The sequence below is a fragment of the Schistocerca cancellata genome, chromosome 3, assembly GCF_023864275.1.
Source record: "Schistocerca cancellata isolate TAMUIC-IGC-003103 chromosome 3, iqSchCanc2.1, whole genome shotgun sequence".
Lineage (NCBI taxonomy): Eukaryota > Metazoa > Arthropoda > Insecta > Orthoptera > Acrididae > Schistocerca > Schistocerca cancellata.
In genome coordinates this window covers 762,041,905-762,059,150 of record NC_064628.1, presented here as the reverse complement: position 1 = coordinate 762,059,150, position 17,246 = coordinate 762,041,905, and the positions used below count along the sequence as shown (strand labels likewise).

The following is a 17,246-nucleotide window of genomic DNA, read 5'->3' as shown; positions in this document are numbered from 1 at the left end:
TTGATTGATCCTATATTGCAATCATGAATCCTTCCGTCTCACTTTATATATTGCCTTTTCTTAGCCATGTGTTGGATGCGTCTTGATCGATGGGTGGCTGTGTTAGATGATACGGGTGCTTGCCGTGTAGTGTTTTCTTTTTCCACTTTACTTTCTTTGTATCTGTTGATGTTATGTGATCTAAAGGGTTGTAGAAGTCATTATGAAATTGCAATGGTGTAGCCAGTGTATTTATATGAGTGATTGCTTTGTGTATTTTGCTAGTTTCTGCTCATTCTATAAAGAATTTTCTTAAATTGTCTAACTGTCCATAATGTAGGTTTTTTATGTCGATAAATCCCCTTCATCCTTCCTTTCTGCTTAATGTGAATCTTTCTGTTGCTGAATGTATGTGATGTATTCTATATTTGTGGCATTGCGATCGTGTAAGTGTATTGGGTGCTTCTAGTTCTGTGTTACTCCATTTCACTACTCCAAATGAGTAGGTCAATATTGGTATAGCGTAAGTTTTTATAGCTTTTGTGTTGTTTCTTGCTGTCAATTCTGTTTTCAGTATTTTTGTTAGTCTTTGTCTATATTTTTCTTTTAGTTCTTCTTTAATATTTGTATTATCTATTCCTATTGTTTGTCTGTATCCTACATATTTATAGGCATCTGTTTTCTCCATCACTTCTATGCAGTCGCTGTGGTTATCCAATATGTAATCTTCTTGTTTAGAGTGTTTTCCCTTGACTATGCTATTTTTCTTACATTTGTCTGTTCCAAAAGCCATATTTATATCATTGCTGAATACTTCTGTTATCTTTAGTAATTGGTTGAGTTGTTGATTTGTTGCTGCCAGTAGTTTTAGATCATCCATGTATAGCAAATGTGTGATTGTGTGTTGGTATGTTCCAGTAATATTATATCCATAATTTGTATTATTTAGCGTGTTGGATAGTGGGTTCAGAGCAAGGCAGAACTAGAAAGGACTTAATGAGTCTCCTTGGTATATTCCACACTTAATCTGTATTGGCTGTGATGTGATATTATTTGAATTTGTTTGGATATTAAGTGTGGTTTTCCAATTTTTCATTACTATGTTTAGGAACTGTACCAATTTAGGATCTACTTTATATATTTCTAATATCTTTAGTAACCATGACTGGGGTACACTATCAAAAGCTTTTTGGTAATCAATGTATGCGTAGTGTAGCGACCTTTGTTTAGTTTTAGTTTGATATGTCACCTCTGCATCTATTATCAGTTGCTCTTTACATCCTCGTGCTCCTTTGCAGCAGCCATTTTGTTCTTCATTTATAATTTTTTTCTGTGTTGTATGTGTCATTAATTTCTGTGTAATGACTGAAGTTAATATTTTGTATATTGTTGGTAGGCATGTTATGGGGCGATATTTTGCTGGGTTTGCTGTGTCTGCTTGATCTTTAGGTTTCAGATAAGTTATTCCTTGTGTAAGTGTACCAGGGTCTGTGTATGGGTCTGCAATGTAACTGTTAAATAATTTAGTTAGATGTGAATGTGTTGAGGTGAACTTCTTTAACCAGAAATTTTCTATTTTATCTTTCCCAGGGGCTTTCCAATTGTGCATAAAATTAATTGCTCGGGTGACTTCATGTTGCAAAATTATCACTTCAGGCATTTTTGGTATCATCTTGTATGTGTCTGTTTCTGCTTGTATCCACCGTGCATGTCTGTCATGTTGTACCGGGTTTGACCATATGTTGCTCCAGAACTGTTCCATGTCTGTTATGTTTGGTGGATTGTCTATTTTAATGTGTGTGTTATCTATTGTCTGGTAAAATTTATTTTGGTTTGTGTTGAATGTTTGGTTTTGTTTCCTTCTATTTTCATTTTTTTTTATCTTATAAGTCATTTGGCCAGTGCTTGTAATTTCTGCTTCTTTTCATCTAATTGCTCTATCGCTTCTTGTTGTGAGATTTTACGTAACCTTTTTTCGTTTTTTGTCTGATATTTCATTTCTTATAAATTGTGTTAGCTGTCTGATATCTTTTCTCAGTTTTTCTATTCTGATCTGTAGCCTGTGTTGCCATGCTGGTTTTGAGGGTTTCTTCTGTGTGTTTGTTGGTTCTGATCTCTGGCTAGTGTGTATATTCAGTGTATTGAGTGCACCTATATAAACCAGTAGCCTTAACTCTTCCATAGTTGTATTTTCATTTATTTTGTTGTGTATGATTGTGTTGATAATTGTTATTATTGTTTCGACTTGTGGGTTAATTGGTGGTCTATGCAAGAATGGTCTAATGTCTGTATTTGTGTCTTTGTCTTCTATATATGTCAGCTGAAATTTTTCTTCTATATCTAACATGCGTGTCACTTCGTGTTCTATTTGTGGTTGTTCTGGTGGCTGTCTTAAGATTTCGTTTTCCTCTGATTGTTTAATTGATGCGTGTTGTTCTTTGTTTGTTTGGGATGTTTGAGTCCACTACTGTATTTTCTTCTTCTTCTGATTGCACATTATTTTGTTCCAGTATTTGTTGCAATCGTTTTTGATGTTTTCTGATTCTGACTGGGGTATCCTGTTATTTTTTATTACTACGCGGATTTGATCAGCTAGTCGTTGTTCTGTTGAAAATTTTAATTCTGGGTATCTGGTAATAAATGTTGTGTATACTTGTGATCTGTATCCAGTTGTGTTGGTTCCTAAGTTTGTTGCTTGGTAATAACAGAACATGAGGTGTCGGTTAACTTCATCTGACCATCTCATCCTCTGTCTTTGTTTTTCTTCTAGGGTGGTTGCAGGAAGCATATCCTGCAAAACACCTCTATTTGGATTTAAATCATTTTCCGTGTGGCTAGCAGTGTCGTTACTATTGTGGACGGGCATAGGGTTCAAGCGTCGTCCCCGACCATGACAGCGCTTGTCCGAGGCTTCATTAGTTCTGTCCTGAACCAAATAATCACGCTAAAAGAGGGTTAGCCCTATTAGTGGTTTGTTCTTTTCGTCGCCTTTTACGACTGGCAGAACATACCGGAGGCCTATTCTTTTCCCGGTTTATTATTATTATTATTAATAATTATTAAACAATGTTATACCGTGCGGAAAAACGTGAGGAACTCGCTCTCGTACGGAGTGTTACCAAAATTCATTTTTCTTGCCTTCATTTTGCAAATGGTATAGGAAATGCGGTATCGACAATAGTAACCTTCGCTCCATATCGTGAGTTGGCTTGTAGAGTATAGCTATAAACGAAGACAGTTATTATTATTCTTAAACAACCGACATATGTCAGGAAAGTAACAGGTAACAACAAATACGTAAATAATCTGACAGATAAATACAAAGAATAGGGTCGTTAGCAAGCCACAGACAGACTGGGCAAGGTGGTGCAGATCTTGAGACACTGATCTTGCGTTCAGGACGGTTGAGTTTCAGATCCTCGTCCCTACGGTTATGTCGTTCATGGTTGTCCTAAGGCGTCAGCAACTCAGGACCAAACCTTCCTCAACAATACGTTGGGTCCCAGCCTACTATGTTCTCTGACGAGCTTACAGCAGCTCAACAGGAGCGTATTAGCGTGCAGAAAATATTTGAACGTATACAACAGCAATTGATATCAGTATAAAATCAGGGTGACAGGAGTACCATTTTGAGCCTCGGTTCTGATTTGTGGAGCCTATATTACACTAATCTAAAACAAAAAAAGCCGCACAGCACGATGAAATTATCCGAGTGGAACTGAAATCGGTAGATGTGATGTATATCTACAGATAAATGATCACAATTTTAGCAATATTGGATGATTTATGCAAGAGATACAGCTTCAAAAATTGAGCAAGTCAATAACGTGTTGGTCCGCCTCTGGTCCTTATGCAAGCAGTTATTCAGCTTGTCATTAATTGATAGAGTGGTTGGGTGTCCTTTTGAGGAATATCATGTCAAATTCTGTCCAATTTTTGCGTCAGATAGACGACATTCCGAGTTGGTTGTAAGGCCATGCCCATAATGCTCCAAACTTTCTCAATTAGGGACAGATATACAGCGACATTTTTGGGCATTGGCCAAGGGTGGGGTGGGGGGGAGGGGGGAGAGGGGGCAAGCAGCACGAAGACAAACCGTTTAAACTCTTGGCATGTTCGGGTGGGCATTTTCTCGCTGAACTATCGGTCCAGAATGGCTTGCTACGAAGAGCAAAAAACTGGGGCGCAGAATATCATCGACATAGTGCTGTGCAGTAAGGCTGCCGGGATCTACATCCAAAGGGGACCTGCTATGAAAAGAAACGGCACCCCAGACCAACACTCCTAGTTGTCGAGCCGTATGACGGGCGACAGTCAGGTTGGCATCCCACCGCTGTTCAGGACGTCTCCAGACAATGGTCTTCGGGGTTCAGTCCAAATCGAGACTCATGGAAGACAGTTCTCCTCCAGTCAATGAGATTCCATGCCGTTTATGTGTCTGGAGACGCCCGAGACAGCGCTTGGACACCAACACGACTGTCGCCCGCCATACATTCGAGAACCAGGAGCGGACCCTTTGGTTGTTATCCGTGGCACCCTTACAGCACAGCCGTAAGTTGACAATATTCTACGCCCCGTGTTGTTTCCCTTCATGGCAAGCCATCCTGGGACTACTTTTCGGGAAGATAATGCCCGCCCGCACATTGGGGGAGTTCCTACTGCTTGCTTCGTGCTTGCCAAATCCTACCTCAGTCAGCAAGGTCGCCGGATATCTTCTCAATTGAAAACATTTAGAGCATTAAGGGCAAGACCCATCAATGATCCTCGGATTTTGAGATCTAAAGCGGCAATTGGACAGAATTTGACGCGATGTCCCCGAGCAGGACAACCAACGACTATCAATCAATGCCAAGCCGAATAACTGCTTGCGTAAGAGCCAGAGACGATAAATCATCTAATTTTTCTGAAACTATAATCACTTGTTTGTCTGTACATGCACATCACATATAGCGATTTCTGTCACATTCGGATAATACCTTCGTCACGCGTCGCTCTTTTTTTTGGGGAGGTTTGCGGTCAGCCAGCCACTTCCCTCTGCTATATTGTTTTAGCTCCCTCTACCACTTTCTTCCTGTGTTGTCCATGTTTCACTGCTGACGACATGCGTCGTCCCACGCTTCGGTCTGGGTAGACACATTTTTCAAACTTTGTTACCTGTGTTTTACGTTCTGTTTCATCTTACTGTTCTGAGTAGTTTCTTGACACTAGTTGCAATCTGTTACTGAGCGGGCGCTGAAGACACTGGTGTCGTGCGCCCAAAAAACCCACTACTACTACTGCTTTTGGGGGAGGTGTATTTACAGAAAAAAACCGACCCCCTCCTGAACTCCCTGTCCACCGTAGACTGAGCGAGTGTGAAAATTCATGAGAATGGTAGCCTTTGAACATTGTGAAATGGAGTGGACAAGTGGAAATAGTTGGAGGGAAAAGTGTAAGCAGATGTAAAAAGAATGATTGATGTGTAAGTAATCGACAGATTAACAGCAGCCTGAGATTCGGTGGACTGAATGGTCTAAAGGGGTGAGGAATGTTGTGCAGACACCTTAACTGTCAGGCTTCAAAACTTTTACCCAAACGTCACAGCTTCCTGCCTTTGAAATTCCGCTGTCAGAACTGTAATGTGTGCGATAGCACTTTGCCATCCGCTCGAACTTAAACTCATTTGTTTGGCTTCCGCGGTTTGTGATTTTTATAACCACCATGAAATAGCCATCCACATCTCAGCCTGCTCTGCAACTATGCCCGCTCTGATTTTTAATCGTCGTTCGCCTGGATGAGATATTTAGATCCGTATGTGAGTCAAACTCGGTATTTGTATGTTTCACAAAGCTCCAGTAAAAATATGACACAAAGTAGTACTTATTAAATAGTGCCAGACTTCTATTTAAGCAGTACAGTGTAAACGTACTCATTATCAACCTTAATGGTTATGTTGTTCTTTAAAGCATTATCTTGTTATTTACGAGTAGCAGGTGTACAGCTATGTGATCACCAGACAGTATATTAGTCACTCCCTTTGGAGGACACACTGGTCGCTGCAGACCGTAGGCCTACCGGGCAGTGATTTAAGTTTCCATTTGAGTTGACAGGGCTGTACGTATATGCTCCTGTTTTCACGAACACCGAGCCACCTTATAGGCCATCGACCGGTGCGCATTAATCCGCAAGAAAATGTTTGGGACTAGTTGGACCAGCAGGTCAAACGTTGCGGTCAACATTTTGGTCGCTGTACGGATTCCAGTGATCAACGAGTGGCTTCAGTTCAATAGCACATACCTGACAGTTGTAGACTCTCTTCCTCTCATAACTGAGGCCTTAATCACGATTAGAATCGAAACTATAAGGTATTTTCCTGGTGCCTCCTGGATGAAAGTAATTTTTGTCCTACGTTCTTAATACTAACAGCTATGTTTAGAGTTATTCTTTTGTTGCTCGGTAAGATAGGACGAAGAAATAAGCATACATAATGTGTATGTCAGCTGTTCACTGAAAAGGATTTTTTATAAAAGTGTTATTTTTATTGTGTAAATACATTTCTGCAGTTACATTTCGTAATAAAATAAATCAACGGCAGCTACTTTATTAAAAATAACTCTTTATATTTAGCCTGAAACAGATTTCTGTCGGTTTTACACTATCTGATCAAACTTGTCTGAACATCTATTAGTGGACATTAATATGGGATGTGTCCAACCTTTGTCCGGAACCGCGCGACTGCTACGGTCGCAGGTTCGAATCCTGCCTCGGGTATGGATGTGTGTGATGTCCTTGGGTTAGTTAGGTTTAAGTAGTTCTAAGTTCTAGGGGACTGATGACCCCAGATGTTAAGTCCCATTGTGCTCAGAGCCATTTTATGTCAAACCTTCGTCTTGATGACGGCTTGAAATGGGGAACCTTGAATGACGTGTCTTAATGACTGTGGAGGAATGCCAGCCCAGTCTTCCCCAGAAGCCGAAGATAGTGATGCTGGACGATGAGGTCGACGTTGTAAGTCATCCCAGACGTGTTCCATTGGGTTCAAGACGGGACTCTCGGCCGGCAGGCAGGCCAGTCCATTTCAGGAATGTTATTGTTCAAAAACAATTGCCCCACACCTGCTGCTTTATGTTAGGGTGCATTGTCATGCTGCTACAAGAACTTATCGTCTCCAAACTGTTATTCAGTTGTACACAGTACACAATGCTAGAAAATATTTTTATATCCTTCCGCACTTATTATTTTCGTAAACGCGGTAAGGGGATCACAACCTTACCATGGAAAGTACCATCATACTGTAACGCCACCTCCTGTGTACTTCCCTGATGGACTGCACATGATCGCAGGTAATAATCTACAGAAATTCACCAAACCGAGACCATTCCATCGGATTGCCACATGATGTACTGTGATTCAACACATCAGATCTTTCGTTTTTCAATCATCCCAACGGTGTCTGTTTTTTCACCACATCAAGCATTGCTTAGCAATGAGAACAGAAACGTGTGCCTTATGAGGAGTCGCTTGACCGTTGTACCACCATTTTAACAACATATGCACAGTCCTTATGGTGGTAGCTGCCTGTAGCTTTATGAAATTCACAAGTTATTTCTTTCCCTTATTTCATGCGATTTGTTACAACATGCTCGACTGTCCCTACCTGTCACTCAGTGACGTTCGCGCCTTATCTTGGTCTATCTGTGGATGTTCTTTCCCATTTCCACTTCACAGACACATCATCGACAATCGACCTGGCAAGCCTTAGAAGGGTTGAAATGTCTGTGTATTTGTTGCTCAGGTGACATGCAATCAATAGTCCACGTACGAAGTCACTGAGGTCTCCTGAGCAACCGATTCTGCTGTTACTGCTTGTGTATCCATGACAATGTTAGAAGCTGGAGATATGAATTAAAATCTGTGCCACAGCTGGGACTTGAATCGAGGTCTCCTTGCTTGTTAAGCAGGTGTGATAGCCATTACACCACTCAAGGGGGAAAGAAGCTAAAGACGTGAAGTCTGTGTTATGAAGGGCATTGGACTCGTGTTGTCCATGCTGCCATGTTGTTATACTGCTACGGTGGTGTAATGATTAGCACACCTGCTTAGTAAGACCCAGCAAATCACAAATTTGAATTCATTTCTTCGACTTCTAAAATTATCCTGACTACAAAATATTCCCCACCTATATTTGCACTAGGATATCGGGTTGTCGTAACATCTACTGGTCAGTTCCAGATTACTCCAGATTACATAGCAGTGTACCGATACGTTTGATCAGAATGAGTGTCCTAGTACAGCCTTTTACATGTTTCTTTTATGAAAGCAGTAAATGCAATATAAAAGGTATGTAGTGAAAACTGAAAATTTGTGCCAACCAGGCACCTTATTTCCCCTCTGTTGCCATACCATTCAGTTTCCTTTTTGAGGCCTCAATTACGCTCCTCCTGTACCATAATTCATCCTGTAACCTTCCTCTCCCACCTAAGCGTTTGAGCCGGGTTTTTTTTTTTTTTTTTTTTTTTTGCTCTAAGGCACCCCTCCCTACCTACTTTCGGCATCTGTTACCACCCATTCGTTGTAAACAACCTTACCATAGTACCCTGCTCCTTTCAGTAGCTTACATAACGTTCATTTCCACTTTCATCATTTTTATAACATCTTCTGGTGTGGTGTAATCTCCTGCTCTTCATCCCCAGTAATCTGTTTCATGGGTAGCAGTTAATCTTTTTCTCTCTCTATTGTTTCCCAAACTTTTGAATAATTTATACGTATTATTTCTACTATTGACCTGTATGTAAAATTTTTAATTTTACATGTGACCTTATTACTCCAGATAATCAACTACAGTCAAACGATAATTCAGTATGTTTCGAGAAGTTCAGTTTCTGCTAAACGATGAAATCGAATGGGTGATTCAGTCTACTATGATACTGATATAACTAAAATGCTTGCAGCAGTAAATTAAATTCTTCCAGTCTGTAATGAGGAATCATGATAAGCTTACCCCATTACCCTGGTTTCTGCTGGACGGTTAAAACCGATAAAGTGGCGTTGGTCCAAAGTAAATGGTGAACTGAATTTAAAATGTTGTTTCCTTCATAGATAAACTAATATAAAGCTACACATTTTCCAAAGTCATCGATAAAAGTCCTAAAGCTACGTTATCACGTTTAAAACTTTTTGAAAGCTCACCTCGCAGTTTGGCTTCAGTCTGTTCCTGAACTGCGCGTGTCCCTTGTATAGTCAAGCATTTGGCAATCGGAAAACTATGTCAGCAATTTTGATGGAATTCGAAGCGGCTCTGCTGCACAATGCGAGTTTCTTGCGGCTACACTTCCACAAGCATGCTGGGTCAGTACATACGAAGGATCCCGTGGCAGTTGCCGCAGCAATGGTTAATTTGTAGCTTCATTTTGTTTGATCATTCCGTTGTGGGAGTGATCTCACTGACTACTTCTTACCGTATGGCTCTTCGCGTTCGTAATATTAGGTACGCGTAAAATTTTCGGTATGAGTAACCGAGTGCCGTTTGTTGAGGCAGGACCACACAATACAATATTGCAAGTTAAAGCGAAGTGACTAGCAACCATAAACACGAACGATTCACAATGGACTCCTCCTCGATTTAAGCCAAATAATTCAGAATTATTCGAGCAAAAGAATCGGGCAACGACTTCTCTAGCAAAAGGGGCTAATGACAGAAGTGGGAATGCTTGAGGCCGCTACTATCTATGAAGCATTGCGTAGTGAGCCAGTTGTATTCTTCAACTCAGTATCTGCACTTTTCACATAGACTGCGGAAAGAGAACGTGCTGACCATCTGGTAAAGTGCCCAGTGTAAGAGGAGATCACATAACTTCGAAGAAGGCGAATCGATACCAGCGTAAGAACAAAGTGAATGAAGGAGAATAGGTCCAGTAAATAGTCAACTTGTCCTCGAATCTGAAATCGGATTTTAGGCGATGGCTGGATCTCCAGTGCCAAATGTATCACAAAGGAGATAAACGGGGTGTACTGTGGTACATCTTCAACTTCTTTTCGGTTCGACGAGGTTCGTGACGCTAGTGTACCGTAGTTTCTTCGTTTCGTAATATTAGGTAGGCGCTAGTTTTAAACTATAAATTACGCGGGTGTGCTGAAAGGTATTGTCTCCAATTTTTTTATGTCAGAACTCTTAAAGCTTTTTAAATAAAACAAACGTTATGAACATTACACATCTTTATTCTTCAGATCTACGTGTTAGCAAGTCTCTGCCGCTAGAGGGCTCAAATCTTAAGAGAGTAACATGGAGGTGTATAACAGAACTACACTACTGCCCATTAAAATTGCTACACCAAGAAGAAAAGCAGATGATAAACGGCTATACATTGGACAAATATATTATACTGGAACTGACATGTGATTACATTTTCATGCAATTTGGGTACTAGATCCTGAGAAATCAATATCGAGAACAACCACCTCCAGCCATAATAACGGCCTTGATACGCCTGGGCATTCAGCCAAAGAGAGCTTGGATGGCGTGTACAGGTACAGCTGCCCATGCAACTTCAACACGATACCTCAATTCATCAAGAGTAGTGAATGGCTTATTGTGAAGAGCCAGTTTCTCGGCCACCATTGACCAGACGTTTTCAATTGGTGAGAGATCTGGAGAATGTGCTGACAAGGGCAGCAGTCGAACATTTTCTGTATCCAGAAAGGCCCGTACAGGGCCTGCAACATGCGGTCGTGCATTATCCTGCTGATATGTAGGATTTCACAGGTATCTAATCAAGGATAGATCCACGGGTCGTAACATCTCTGAAATGTAACGTCCACTGTTCAAAGTGCCGTCAATGCGAACAATAGGTGACCGAGACGTGTAACCAGTGGCACCCCATACCATCACGCCGGATGATACGCCAGTATGGCGAAGACGAATACACGCTTCCAATGGGCGTTCACCGCGATGTCGCCAAACACGGATGCGACCATTATGATGCTGTAAACATAACCTGGATTCATCCGAAAAAATGACGTTTTGCCATTCGTGCACACAGGTTCGTCGTTGAGCACACCATCGCAGGCGCTCCTGTCTGTGATGCAGCGTCAAGGGTAATCGCAACCATGGTCTCCGAGCTGATAGTCCATGCTGCTGTAAACGTCGTCGAAATGTTCGTGCTGATGGTTATTGTCTTGCAAACGTCCTCATCTGTTGAGTCAGGGTTCGAGACGTGGCTGCAAGACCCGTTACAGCCACGCGGATAAGATGCCTGTTATCTCCACTGCTAGTGATACGAGGCCGTTGGGATCCAGCACGGCGTTCCGTATTGCCCTCCTAAACCCACCGATTCCATATTCTGCTAATAGTCATTGGATCTCGACCAATGCGAGCAGCAATTTCGCGATACGATTAACCGCAATCGCGATAGGCTACAATCCGACCTTTATCAAAGTCGGACACGCGATGGTACGCATTTCTCCTCCTTGCACGAGGCATCACAACAACGTTTCACCAGGCAACGTCGGCCAACTGCTGTTTGTGTATGAGAAATCGGTTGGAAACTTTCCTCATGTCAGTACGTTGTAGTCGTCGCCACTGGCGCCAACCTTGTGTGAATGCTTTGAAAAGCTAATCATTTGCATATCACAGCATCTTCTTCCTGTCGGTTAAATTTCGCGTCTGTAGCACGTCGTATTCGTGGTGTAGCAATTTTAATGGCCAGTAGTGTATTAGAGGATGACATGGCCGTCGGTAATTAAGCTGCTTGGCCAGTCTTGGGGCCGGCCGTGGTGGCCGAGCTGCTCTAGGCGCTTCAGTCTGGAACCACACGACCGCTACGGTCGCAGCTTCGAATCCTGCCTGGGGCATGGATGTGTGTGATGTCCTTAGGTTAGTTAGGTTTAATTCTAAGTGCTAGGGGACTGATGTCCTCAGATGTTAAGTCCCATAGTGCTCAGAGCCATTTTTGAACCAGTCTTGGGCGTAAACACTGAACTTCACCTTTACTTCCCAAAGGGATCTGAGGTACACTTTTACTTGACGTAAGAAATTGGTGAGTGGATATCAAGGTTAGTTATCATATTAAAATGAGTGAGGCACAGTAAACATAAAGGAAGGAACAGTGTAGTTCTAAAAAATGAAACGGTCAGTTTTGTCAGCGAGTATTGTGGAGGCTCACGGTTGTGACAGCGCGTGCTGGACAATGCTGGTGACAGCCAGCGGTGTGTGCGTGGTGTTTATCTGCGCGCTGCACGCGGCGCTGCACACTTAATCTCGTCTGCGGCGGGTGTCCGGCCGCCGACACTGACTGCGGCGAGCCATTGAGGCGCGGACCGTGTCCGCTACAAAGGCAGCATTCACCGGCCGAACACCGCTTCCATTGCAATTATCGCCCACCGCTGAACACCCGCGCTTACACCTAGCGTACTACGCGCGCAAATCTGCTCAGGGGAGAGCGAGGGGAACGGGCTTTCCACAGTTTTGATTACCACAGCTTGGCTATTCGAGTCAAACGGTATTGTTAGACTGCTCGGCAATTGTTAAGTTTCTGCTAGTTGTTGTATTATTATTTTACACATGGCGTTTCCGTGCGAGCCTAACTAAGCTAACAGGACAAAAATTTTGTCACCCCCTTGAAAGAACAATATGGTTTCTTTGGAGTGGCCTCGGCGGCCAGAGACAGAGGTTATGTGCGTGTGAATTGTCTTTGCGTGAATGTGTGTTGTGTATTTCAGAAGGTGTTTTGGCCGAAGCTTACTTGTTTAGCAGCCTTTTTGTTGTGCCTATATGCGACGCAACATCTCCACTATATGGTGAGTAGCTCAAAATGGTTCAAATGTCTCTAAGCACTATGGGACTTAACATCTGAGGTCGTCAGACCCCTAGACTAAGAACTACTTAAACCTAACCTAAGTACATCACACACATCGATGCCCGAGGCAGGATTCGAACCTGTGACCGTAGCAGCAGCGCTGTTTCGGACAAGCTCCTAGAACCGCTCGGCCACAGTGGTGAGTAGCTGGTGAGTAGCAATCTTTCTCATAATATTGCCACTAACCCATCCTGGATTTTTCACTGTTTAGTTTTGCACGTCTCCATTACCATACTGTGCGGCTGCTGTCACCGAGTCAACGGCATAGGCTCATTCTGCCAACGATTAGTACGCGTCCACTGTCTCGGTGCAACAGATCTCGACGTCCGAACGTAAAGAGTTCTGGCGACGGTCGGCAGAATTCAAATTTGTTTGCTTTCTTCGGTCGAATCAAGCGACGTTCCCACACACAATATTTGGATTGTGAGCATTTTTTCAAATATAGAACCAGAAGTAATTTTGTGCATCCTGAGGATGTGAAATTTAATAACAGGGATGTTATTGTTTCAAATGTATTGTCTCATGTCGTTACTTTATTAGAAACCACAACTTCGAACAACTTGAAAATTCAGTAATAATCAATTTAATGTTAACATTAACCTGTCATCAGCCAGATTATTTTTCTTCAACGTACATTTAGCTTTGAGTTCCCTGATTGACATAGAGACCAAATTAATTTTCTTCAGTCGACATTTATTTTTGGGTTACCTGAATGACAAAGAGACTGGGAAAATACATTTAAAATAAAAAAATTAAATAACCTTGACGTAAACGCTATATTTTAGTCGATCCCAAAAAGTGGATCATGGCTGTTAATGGGTGAATCGTGGGTTGTGGCCGTCTAGCCATTTCAGCCTCATGTCTACACTTAAAGCAGCATGTTGTCTGCAAAATAGGCAAAATCACTATCGGAAAACTTAGGCCTGGATTATAACTTGAAAAAAAAATGTGTTAATGTGAGAAATGCGGCTTATTTAAATTTTGATGGTGTAGTGGATCTTTTTGGTTTGTGGTAGAGGGATATTTGCTGTCTACGATTTATTATTGCTCCTTACTGGTTTTTTTATTCCAACGGTGTCGTAATTCTGCCATATATGGTGGTACCCTGAATATCTTATTCTAAAATCTGTATGTCTTTCACCCACATGCCGAACGTCATTCATTGAAGGTTGATTGACATATGTCTGTTTTACTGAATTTATTTCAAGTTATGCAGAGTATTTGTAATCTGGCTATTCAATTTCACCACGAATCATCTCGTGAACATAATAGAACGTATCTCTCTTCATCTCATACTCGGTAAATTTATAACTATAACCGAAGAAAAAAGTGTACAGAGTGGCACAACCTTTTCTAGAAACATAGTTCATTCACATGCATTCGACGTCTTTTTGATAGCAAAAACCATATCGCAGCAGTTGTCTCCTGGCACTGAGGCTTCGTGGCATCCATACCGCCAAAAGAATCTTAGAACAGATTTTAACCGACTTGAAAGAATAGATTCTAAGCTCCTTGTTCCTGCCAAAAACTGACGAAGGAGATTGGTCGCTCTGTGGCCAAGCTGTCGGCCCATGTTATGGTCTTGTGACAGTTCTGGGTTTCCACTGCGACCGCACTCTTAGTGAAGTTGCTCGATTTGTCTTTATCAACGCAGATGTCCAATATACAGGGAGACTTTGCAGCCCCTACCTTTGGATTTTATGCAACCTGCAACACCTTCAAAAACCATGAGGAAGAATTCCTTGCCTGCCAGTGTCACCGAGCCGTTCTAGGCGCTACGGTCGCAGGTTCGAATCCTGCCTCGGGTATGGATGTGTGTGATGTCCTTAGGTTAGTTAGGTTTAAGTAGTTCTAAGTTCTAGGGGACTGATAACTTCAGAAGTTAAGTCCCATAGTGCTCAGAGCCATTTGAACCATTTTTAATTGAAAACTTCCTTTTTATCTCGCTCACCATACGCAAACTATTCGTCCTACAGAAAAAATTAGACGAACGATTTTGTAGGAATTTAATATTGTTAAATTTTGTACTAGGATACATTTTCGCTGGAGGTCTTGTTTTTCAAAGTATTCAAGGAAAATGTACAAAAGTGATCTTCAGATGTGGTTTTCTTGAATAACTCGGAAACTCCAGTGAAAACCAGTACAAAACTTAACTGCATTAAATTTCCTACAAAAAATACTGTAGGACTAATAGTCCGTGCACAGTGAGTGAGATGATATGAAAATCTCGCGTGCAGTTTTTGAAGTCATTGCAGGTTGCATAAAACCCACAGGTAGGGGCAGCTGAAACTCCCTGTATTTACCAGGACATATACCGTTTGCAGCCACGTAAAACTGTGAAAACATCCTAAGCAACAACGACTAGAGACAGGACAGTCAATTCCTTTCAAATCTGACATGAATTGCTGCCATAAGTGAATACAGGACTGTCTCAGTCACTTTACAAGAGAACATTGCAAAGTAAAGTGCATGCGATGGACGTTTGGCGTCGGGTATGTAGCGAAATGTTATTTATTGCTCGTAAGGAAACGTACAGATGCACGATTTCGGTGGGCCAAACAACACAGGAAATGGACAGTAGCTGACTGCAGGCATGTAATGTGGTCCGGCGAGGGATCACTTCATAGTTTCTGAATGATACATGACGCCGACTAGATTGACTGGCTAATAACAACATGAAGATGGCATCTTCTGTCATAGAAAATTTCCAACTCCACTCGTTTTCAAATCCGTTGATGGTGTGCCCGTGTACCAAGTTACGTTGACATCTGACCATGTCTTACAGGTGCTTCACTTTTCTTGATCAGGTGGTGTAATTATGTAATTATAACTGTTTCCACCAGATGAAATGTGCGTAGTTAACATGTCCGAAAGAACAGGTGCCATTAGTGACCGTGCAGCTCCCTAGAATGAAATTACAGTTAAATCAATACCATTAGCTACTGGCGGGCATTGATATACATCAACGGAGACAGTTGAAAATGTGTGCCCGGACCGGGACTCGAACCCGGGATCTCCTGCTTACACGGCAGACGCTCTATCCATCTGAGCCACCGAGGGCACAGAGGATAGTGCGACTGCAGGGACTTATCGCCGGCACGCTCCCCGTGAGACCCACATTCTCAACTTATAGTCCACACACTACATTCGTAGTGCCCCTGCCAGTATACCCATTACTCGCGGCAGACAATCCACCGAGTCCCGTAAGAGTTCAGGCAATTCGTGTGCATCCGCACTGAAGGAGGTCATTAGCCGGTTAGCCTTAACGATATGAAGATGGCATCTGTTCTTTCGGACATGTCCGGATTCTAGTCCCGGTCGGGGCACACATTTTCAATTGTCCCCGTTGATGTATATCAATGCCCGCCAGCAGCTAGTGGTATTGATTTAATGGTAATTTCATTCGGCTAGTAACAAGTTCAACACAAATGCGGAGGATGCAGTTTAGGGGCGAGAGGTTTTTATGAGGTTCTTCACGTGTTTTTCGTACGGTTTCTTGAGCCCACTCATTCACGATATCGTCAATACGAACCACGATACTAATTTTGTATTCTCTAAGACCAAATGCTGCACTTTCATGTGCCTCTCCATGATGTTTATGCTATGCGCACTCCACTCCTCCCAGATGACTAGAGCTGTGTCCACAAGACTGTACACACAGCCTCCTGGTTTGACAAACTCTCAGGCACCATGTAGTATCTCAGCTGATCTAAATCACGTGATCCTAATTCCACAGAAAATATTTGGGACCATTTGGAATAGTGGTGGAATTGTAGCAATCGACGTCCGCTCAAGATCTAAGCTCTATGGCATCTAATAATCGATGAGTAACTTCAGATGAAAATAGCATACCTGAACAAACTTGCGGACTCTCTTCCCCGACGAAACTGAGTGTAAGCTCCAGAAAATTATAAAAAATGTAGACATTGTTGTACACAAATAACTGTATTTATAACATCCTTAGTATTCAAACACTTAAAGAGCAATACAGAACAACAAAACTTGTGAATAGCTCTAAACACCTGGTAATAGATTACACTAAATGGGCTAGTTAAGCTGCTATGAATACAAGAGCCCGACAGATGGAGTAAGCATTCGAAACCATAAAAATATTTACAGCAAAAAGTGCTTCTCTCTACATATCAAAATATCTAGACACGTTTACATGCGAAAAGTTTACTAAACAGACAAATTAGTCTAACGTTATGTTTCATTAAAATCTCGTGATTTGATCCGTTACTTTTTTGATGAAGGGTAGAGAAACGCTGGTCTTCCACCACTGTGTCCTGTTGTCCTTAGGCCTCATGTTATTCGGTCGCAAAGCTCTATTTATTTCATTACAAGAGAACCCATTCTTAAACGTTCGACCGATTTTCAGACCAACTAAGAAAATAGGTCAATCAATTCGTTCCGTTAAGGATAAACGTCTCCCTC

The 17,246-nt window shown here is 42.0% G+C and overlaps 1 non-coding gene across 1 annotated transcript; it reads right to left on the bottom strand.

Moving 5' to 3' along the window:
* Positions 1–15,798: 15,798 nt before the first annotated feature.
* Positions 15,799–15,873, bottom strand: Trnat-ugu (transfer RNA threonine (anticodon UGU)). Its single transcript has one exon. It is a non-coding gene; the product is annotated as a tRNA-Thr (tRNA).
* Positions 15,874–17,246: the final 1,373 nt, after the last annotated feature.